At 50.9% G+C, this 6,554-nt stretch overlaps 1 long non-coding RNA gene across 4 annotated transcripts; it reads left to right on the top strand.

The window, feature by feature from the left end:
* Positions 1-1,587: 1,587 nt before the first annotated feature.
* LOC141414766 (uncharacterized) lies at positions 1,588-6,223 on the top strand. 4 transcript variants are annotated; one of them, XR_012439613.1, is made up of 4 exons: positions 1,588-1,685; positions 1,958-2,085; positions 2,523-2,829; positions 5,117-6,223. It is a non-coding gene; the product is annotated as an uncharacterized lncRNA (long non-coding RNA). The 4 variants fall into 4 exon arrangements; XR_012439611.1 differs by having other exon boundaries at positions 1,588-1,733; XR_012439612.1 differs by having other exon boundaries at positions 1,588-2,085; positions 2,562-2,829.
* The last annotated feature ends 331 nt before the right edge of the window (positions 6,224-6,554 follow it).

Here is a 6,554-nt window from a genome sequence, read left to right as displayed (position 1 = left end):
ATGCTTGTGCCCAGGCCTCTGCCCACTACGGTCCAGCCCAAGGCCTGCTTTCTCACTGTGAGCTCATTCATCCCAAAGTTCTGCCACCCCACCACCCTGGAGGATGCTGAGGGCCTGTGTCATATGTCATCAAACATTGCCCAGATTCCTGGGGGTAGGGTGGAGTGATGCCGAGGCGGGTCTGGGCTGCACAGAACCTCTTCCCCACTGAGCACCACTCTGGGGACAGGGCTTCCTTCTTTCCTGGTCAGCTCCTGGCCCTGCCTCACTTCCTGGCTCTGAAGTTGCCCAAGGCTGGGCAACTTCTTCCTGCTACTTTCCATTCTTCAGAGACAGCACACTCTAATGGGATAAGCAGATTGGGTCCCAGGTGTGCCACACGCCCGTGGCATGCCTTTGGTCACATTCCTTCCTCTTTCAAAACCTCTAGTTCCTCATTTGTAAAATGAACGTATTCATTTCGGCTTCTCAAGATAGTTGCCCAAATGACATGTGCAAAGTGTCACCGTGCTAATAATGAGTAGGTGTCAATCAGTGACTGTGCAATAGAACAAATGGTGTGGCTTTGAGCCAGGCATTTAATCCTTCTGTGTCTGCTCTCCACCTGGCAAGGGGGTGACTACCCCTGCCAGCTCAGAGCACAGAGCTTTTTGGAGATACAGCACAGCTGAAGGGACAGATGTGAAACCTCTATCTACTGGAAGGCCTTGTTTTGGCTTTGTGTTCTGTCCTCTGGGACATGGAGTGATTACTGCAATGATTTCAAAGTCCTTGGTATTCACTGTGCTTGGGTGGGGGTCAAGAGTGGGGATGGGACTATGCCTGATGCCAAGGTGCAGTGTGGAATTCAACCAAGTGTCAGTCCTCAGCTTGCCAGGCTGGCTGAGCCCTGCCACCCTTCCTGCATGTGCTTCCAATTCTGGTTTCACGCACTGACATCACCAGAGCGCTATGGCTGGGGTTAGGCTCCTGACCACCGGGTAGGAGCACAGGAATTTTGGTGCCAGAAAAATTGGATAATGTGAGACAGACTGACTTGGCTCTACAGCACCCAAATCCTCTGGGGATGCTTCTGCACTTCCCCACAGGCTGTGGTCTCTGTCACTCATGGACAGGGAGGCTCAGGCCAGGGTCCCAGGGTCACCAGGCACCTGCCCCTTACCTGCACTGCCTTCTTTTTCCAGAAGCAGCTGGAACTTCATGGCTTGTGGTCTGGTAACCCTCTTCTCTGCAGAACCCTTTGATGACCTCTCAGGGTGGCCTCTCGGGGCCTCCCAGCATGTCCTGGACAATAGTAGAAGCAGGTCAGGAATTTGTGGGGTGGGGATGGAGGGAGAAGGTTGAGCATGTGAGACCTGGTTTTGCCCTTTTGGGGGTCTGTGACTCTGGGATTTGATTTTACCTCCCTATTACAGAGACTTGAAAATGGGTTGATAAGGGACCCACACTTAGCACAGGCCAGATGCTCCCCAAGTGGAAAGGGCTCCATGCACATTGATAGTGTCAATGTGCTTATTATCCCTGTGATGCTTATCTCTGCACCCCAGGGCCAGCACAGCACCTGGTATTCAAAGCTGCACTAGAGTTCAGGTGATGACACTGAGTGGCCCGTTCAGCTCTGTAGGGGATGGTCTTGAGAATTATACACCACCTGTCTCCCGGGAGCGCCATACCAGTGGGACAAGGTAAGCCACTTGGGCTCACATTTTCACCAGGAAACAAAGCAGAGCCAGGTAAGATCATGGGCTGAATAGCCCAGGTTCTCTGTCAGGGAGCAGGTGGGACCTACACCCAGACAGGGGACTCCTCAGAGGAGGGAGATGAGGTGGGTGGAGAGGAATTGTCCATGCTGAGCACAGGAAGGGCAGTGGATGGACACCCCAAGGCACAGGCTCTTCCTCTGTCTGGGACTCTTTTTCATCCAGGGTTCTCTCTTGCCATCTAAATCTTTGTCCAGGTTTCTCTAGCAAAGCTCCCTCTGATCACTCAGGCAGCCTCTGAGGTTCCATCTTACCATGAAAGTCCCTATGCTGTAACACCCATGATCTGCATTGCTACAGCTCCTCCTCCAGTGGCTTCTCACAGGTGGGTGTCCTTCATGCTGGATGCCCAAGACAGACCCTCACAGCCTAGAAAGTAACCTAGCAAGAAGCCACCAAATGATTCTAAGATGGGACAGTGAGGATGGGCTGGGCCATGGGCAACTCTAAGAAAGGTGAGTGTGTGTGCAAGTGTGTGAGAGTTTATTCACCAGGGATGGAGATGAGGCTGGAAGTGACTATTATGTCCAAATGACAGGGGTCTTGAAGTACAAGCTTGGCAAGTTTATCTTTCCCCAGAAACTTGGAATCAGCCTTGCACCCTTTACAGACACATGCCTACCTCAACCCTCTGCCCTATTGCTGAGATCAGGGCACTTGACTAAGCTGTCTTAGGGACAGAAACATTCTCCCTCTCTCCCTTTTTCTCCTCCCTCCCTCCCTTCCTTCCCTCTCCATTTCTCTCTTACTTCCACTCACCAGCGTTTTCCAGAGTGCTAAGAAAGTGCTGTCTGTGCACAGAGTAATCAGATCGAAGCTTGTCCTCAAGAATCTCACAGTCTGATGAGAAAATGGACATAGAAAGAAGTAAGCAGTGTACCAGATTCTGTGATGGAAGTCTATTCTGTAGGAAGCATGGAACCTAAACCAGGCAAATAATCTGGAAGACTTCCTGGAGGAAGCAATGTATCTGCTGAGTCTTCATTGAGATGTCTCAGAAGGCAGCAGAGAAGCTGGAGGAGGCATTCCAGGCCAAGAGAGTCAAGTGTGCAATGGCCAGGATTGGCTGGTGAGTAGCTAGGGAGGTGGGAAACAGAGAAGGACAAGACTAGGCAGGACAAAGGGCAGAACCTGAAAGGCACCAGAAGCCAGGCCCTGGATTTTGGGCCATTTGCTCATATCTCTCTGGGACCCCTTGGCTCTGAGGGTCAACTCAGGATCCCCACCTCCCAGATGGCTCTGGGCATGGTGTGCCCACACACCTGTGGGCAGGCAGTGGTTGCAGATGTAAGTGCGCAGCTGTTGTGGCCAAAAGGTCTCGTGTCCCCAGCCAGAGTCTGGCGCTGAAGGACAGAGAGTCATCCAGGGATTTGGAAGCCCAGAAAAGGCTGAGGCCTCAGGTTCTCTCTGGCACTCGCCCTCTGCCTGGCTTGGAGCAATTAAGGAAGGCTTCCTAGAGGAAGCTACTGAAGCAAAGACTGGGAGTGGTTGGGACTTTGGGGGTGGGGTTGGGAATCAAAGGCATGGGGGGGAAGGAAACCCCATGGAAAGTGGGAACCCTGAGCCCTGTGGCCTCCACTCATGTGTATTCAGTGACGACCCTCGAGAACACTGAGAGGCAAGAAGAGGCTATGGAGTTGCTCTCTGTGTAAGGGAGAACTGGGGCTACAGGAGACCAGGGTGGTGGGACAGTCAAAAAGGGCTTCAGGGAGGAAAATCTCAGGCAGGGAAGGAAAAGGTCACCAGGTCCCAAAGAGCATCCAGAAGCAGGGCGGAACCTCCTGGGTAGAGGTGAGGTTCACTGACCAGGAAGGTTATGGGGGACAGCATATCGCAGGAAGGGAGTTCACCTGTCCCTTTTCCCTTGCTTTCTACTCCCAAGTCTGTGGTTTCCTCATTTATTTGGCTTGAAATTTGTGTCAAACTTTTTTTTTCCAGGTGTAACTGAAACCAAACATCTAAATGCTTGTTCATTCCTGAGGGAAATTAAAGGTGATTTCAAGCAGGAAGATCACAGATTTCAGAAAAGGGGCTGGGAGAAGGAGGGGAGGGGCGTGCATTTTGAACCTGAGCAGTCAGCTGGTGGAGCCCAGTGATTAGATTAAGTGCAGCTGATTAGGCTTTCCGGAGGGAGGGCCACCGCTTGGGAGAGCTGGGGAGACACTGACCCACCCAGCATGGGGGCTCCATGAGGATCAGGAGGTCCACCAGCTCTAAGCCTCTTGCTCAGGGAAGTCCAGGATTGGGGGTGATGACAGCTCAAATGCCCCTCTAAACGCCTTTCTGACCCAGCCTAGAAGAGGAGCTAACAGGAGATCAGGGAGAGCATCCTGACCCCAACCTCCAGGGCTGTGTGGCCTCACGCGTGTCACTCAGTCTCTCTGGACCTCTCTGCACCCCAGTTCCCTGGTTCAGACAAAAGGAATGAAAATGCCCTAGCATGGCTCCGAGGGTGTCAGTCATAGTGGGGACCAACAGATAGTGATGGAATCCAAGATGGGTTGTGCCAGTTGAGGGAAGTCGCCTTGAGTCACACACACATAGGGGTTTAAGTAAGACCCACGTTTTCCTTAAGGAGTAAGGCTAGTGCCTTAGAAACAAAAGCTATTTTCCTCGCTTTCCTGCTCCCCAAAATATATTTGTAAAGACTGCAGTGTCAGGCTTTATTCCTGCCCATCAAAAACCATTTTAAAAGTCCACAGCCTCTTCTATGTGTCAGACACTGTTCTACTATACCGTATGCATTTTAGCATTTGATACTCACAACAAAAATAGTCATTATTGCTTCCATTTTTATTGTTGAGTAAAAGAGGTTCAGAAAACCCTGAGGACACAGGACTGGGATGTGGAAGTGTCTGTGTGAGCCTGCTCAGGCCTCTGTTCTCCAAGCCTCCCTTCACACCAGCTCCAAGCCCATCTGTGATTCCTGTTTGCCTGCCTGGTCCTCTCAGCTGGGTGCAGCTCTTTGAGGTCATTGCCATTAAGAGGGTTGCTGATGCCGAAACTTTCCACAAAGAGCTGCTTTTGGCCTACCCACCTTGGCCTGCTCCCTTCCCTTCTCCCTCCTGCTCCTGACTTTCCTAGTGTTCATCTCCACTTCACCCCTTGGGTGTGCAACCAACACCTGCTTTCCATGTGGCTCCTCCCAGGTATTCACAAGCAAGGCCACCTCACATGGTCTCCTGTAGCACCTGTTTCCACCCAACTCCCAAATCCCTCCTCCACAAGCTCCACCCCAGGACAGGTGACTCCACACCCCAATCATCCTCAGCTCTCAGAACTGGACCAGATGTTGACTTCCCATGTCGGAATTATCATTGTATGGCTTATGGATTTGTTCTGTGTCTTGATGGCAGTGTCTGGAAGCAATAGAGAGAAGATTCCTGCTGGCCTTGGACCCAGGGGCCCAAGGGCTTGGATGCAAGTCTGGCTTCCTCAGGAGAAAATGAGCTTCCTGTTCCTGGAGGTATGCAAGCAGAAACTAGATAGCCCACTGGCAAGAGTGACACGAGGAGGTTGGGGATGCAGCTGGAGGATCACACTAGCTGCCTCCTGAGGAAACTTTACATCATAAAAGAGCCCTGCTACTTGGGTCAGCATCAGTTATTTTTGCACTTGCTCCTGGCCTGCATATCACTCCCAAGCCCTTTGTGATTCATCACTGGTTATTTCTGTTGAAACTCCCTGGTAGACCCAAGGTCTGCTCTCTGCCTGGCTGCAGCCTCACTGGGTGGATGGGTTCTGTAACCCAATACTCAGGTGCTAATCTCATCCAGATGTTCCCTACTGGCTGCAGTGGGCCTGGCTCCTGGTCCATGGGATACACTGCCCCTCCATCTTGGAGCTTCTCCTCCAAGGAAAAGCTTCATCTGTTGAGCACATGCATATAAGCTCAACCCCAAAACTCAACTAGAGCACCTGGTTTCCAGGGGGGGCTGTGAGTGCCGAGGAGGGCTCTCCCAGCTTGGCACCCCCAACACTCCCATTGTATTTCTTCACCTCTGCATTTCTTCCTGGGTGGCCTCAGCAGTCTATTCAACCTTCTTCCTCATCAGCTAAAGGAAGCTGGCATGGTCTCCAGTGAATGAGTCTCCTGGGGTCCTGTGTAAATGCACATCCTCCCAGCAGGTCTTGGGCAGGCCTGAGACTCTGCATTTCTAACCACCTCCCAGAGATGTGCCTGCAGACTTGAGTGGGTGGAAGGCAAGGAGAGGAGATGGGGATACCTCTGGCCAACAGTGCTGAGATTGGAATCCAATGGTGCCCACTCACTGGCCACGCCAATTTGGAACCACTCATTAAACATACTGTGCCTCAGTTTCCTCACATGTGAAATGAAGATAATGATGGTAATGACCTCATAAGGTTTTTGGCAAGATAAATAGTCGACACAAAGTACTCAGGACGGTAATTAACATGCAAGTACTGACTTGGTTTTTTGTTTTTTTTTTTTTTTTTTTAAACATAATAAGACATGTAAAAGCTCCAGCATGTTTTATGGTATATAATAACTGTTCGATACTTGTGACATCTAAAATCAGGGTATGGGTGAAAGAGCTTTGGATCTGGCTTTAGGGAAAATAGTCAACAAATTATACCATTTCAGGAATGCATACTTTCATCTTTTTCTTACTCTCAACGAGTCACAGCTAGCTAGTTTGAGAAATCTTAAAGATTGATCACTGATCCAGTCTCCTTGTTTTACATCTAAAAGCAGGGGCAGCAGGAGGAAGAGCCTCACCCAAGGGTACACAGAGCTTCAAACTAACTGGCTGCTGCTCATTGGTGCTCAGG

Source organism: Castor canadensis, chromosome 12 (assembly GCF_047511655.1).
Source record: "Castor canadensis chromosome 12, mCasCan1.hap1v2, whole genome shotgun sequence".
In the NCBI taxonomy this organism is placed as follows: Eukaryota; Metazoa; Chordata; class Mammalia; order Rodentia; family Castoridae; genus Castor; species Castor canadensis.
The sequence above is the reverse complement of the archived record's forward strand: the minus strand, read 5'-3'. Positions and strand labels throughout refer to the sequence as shown.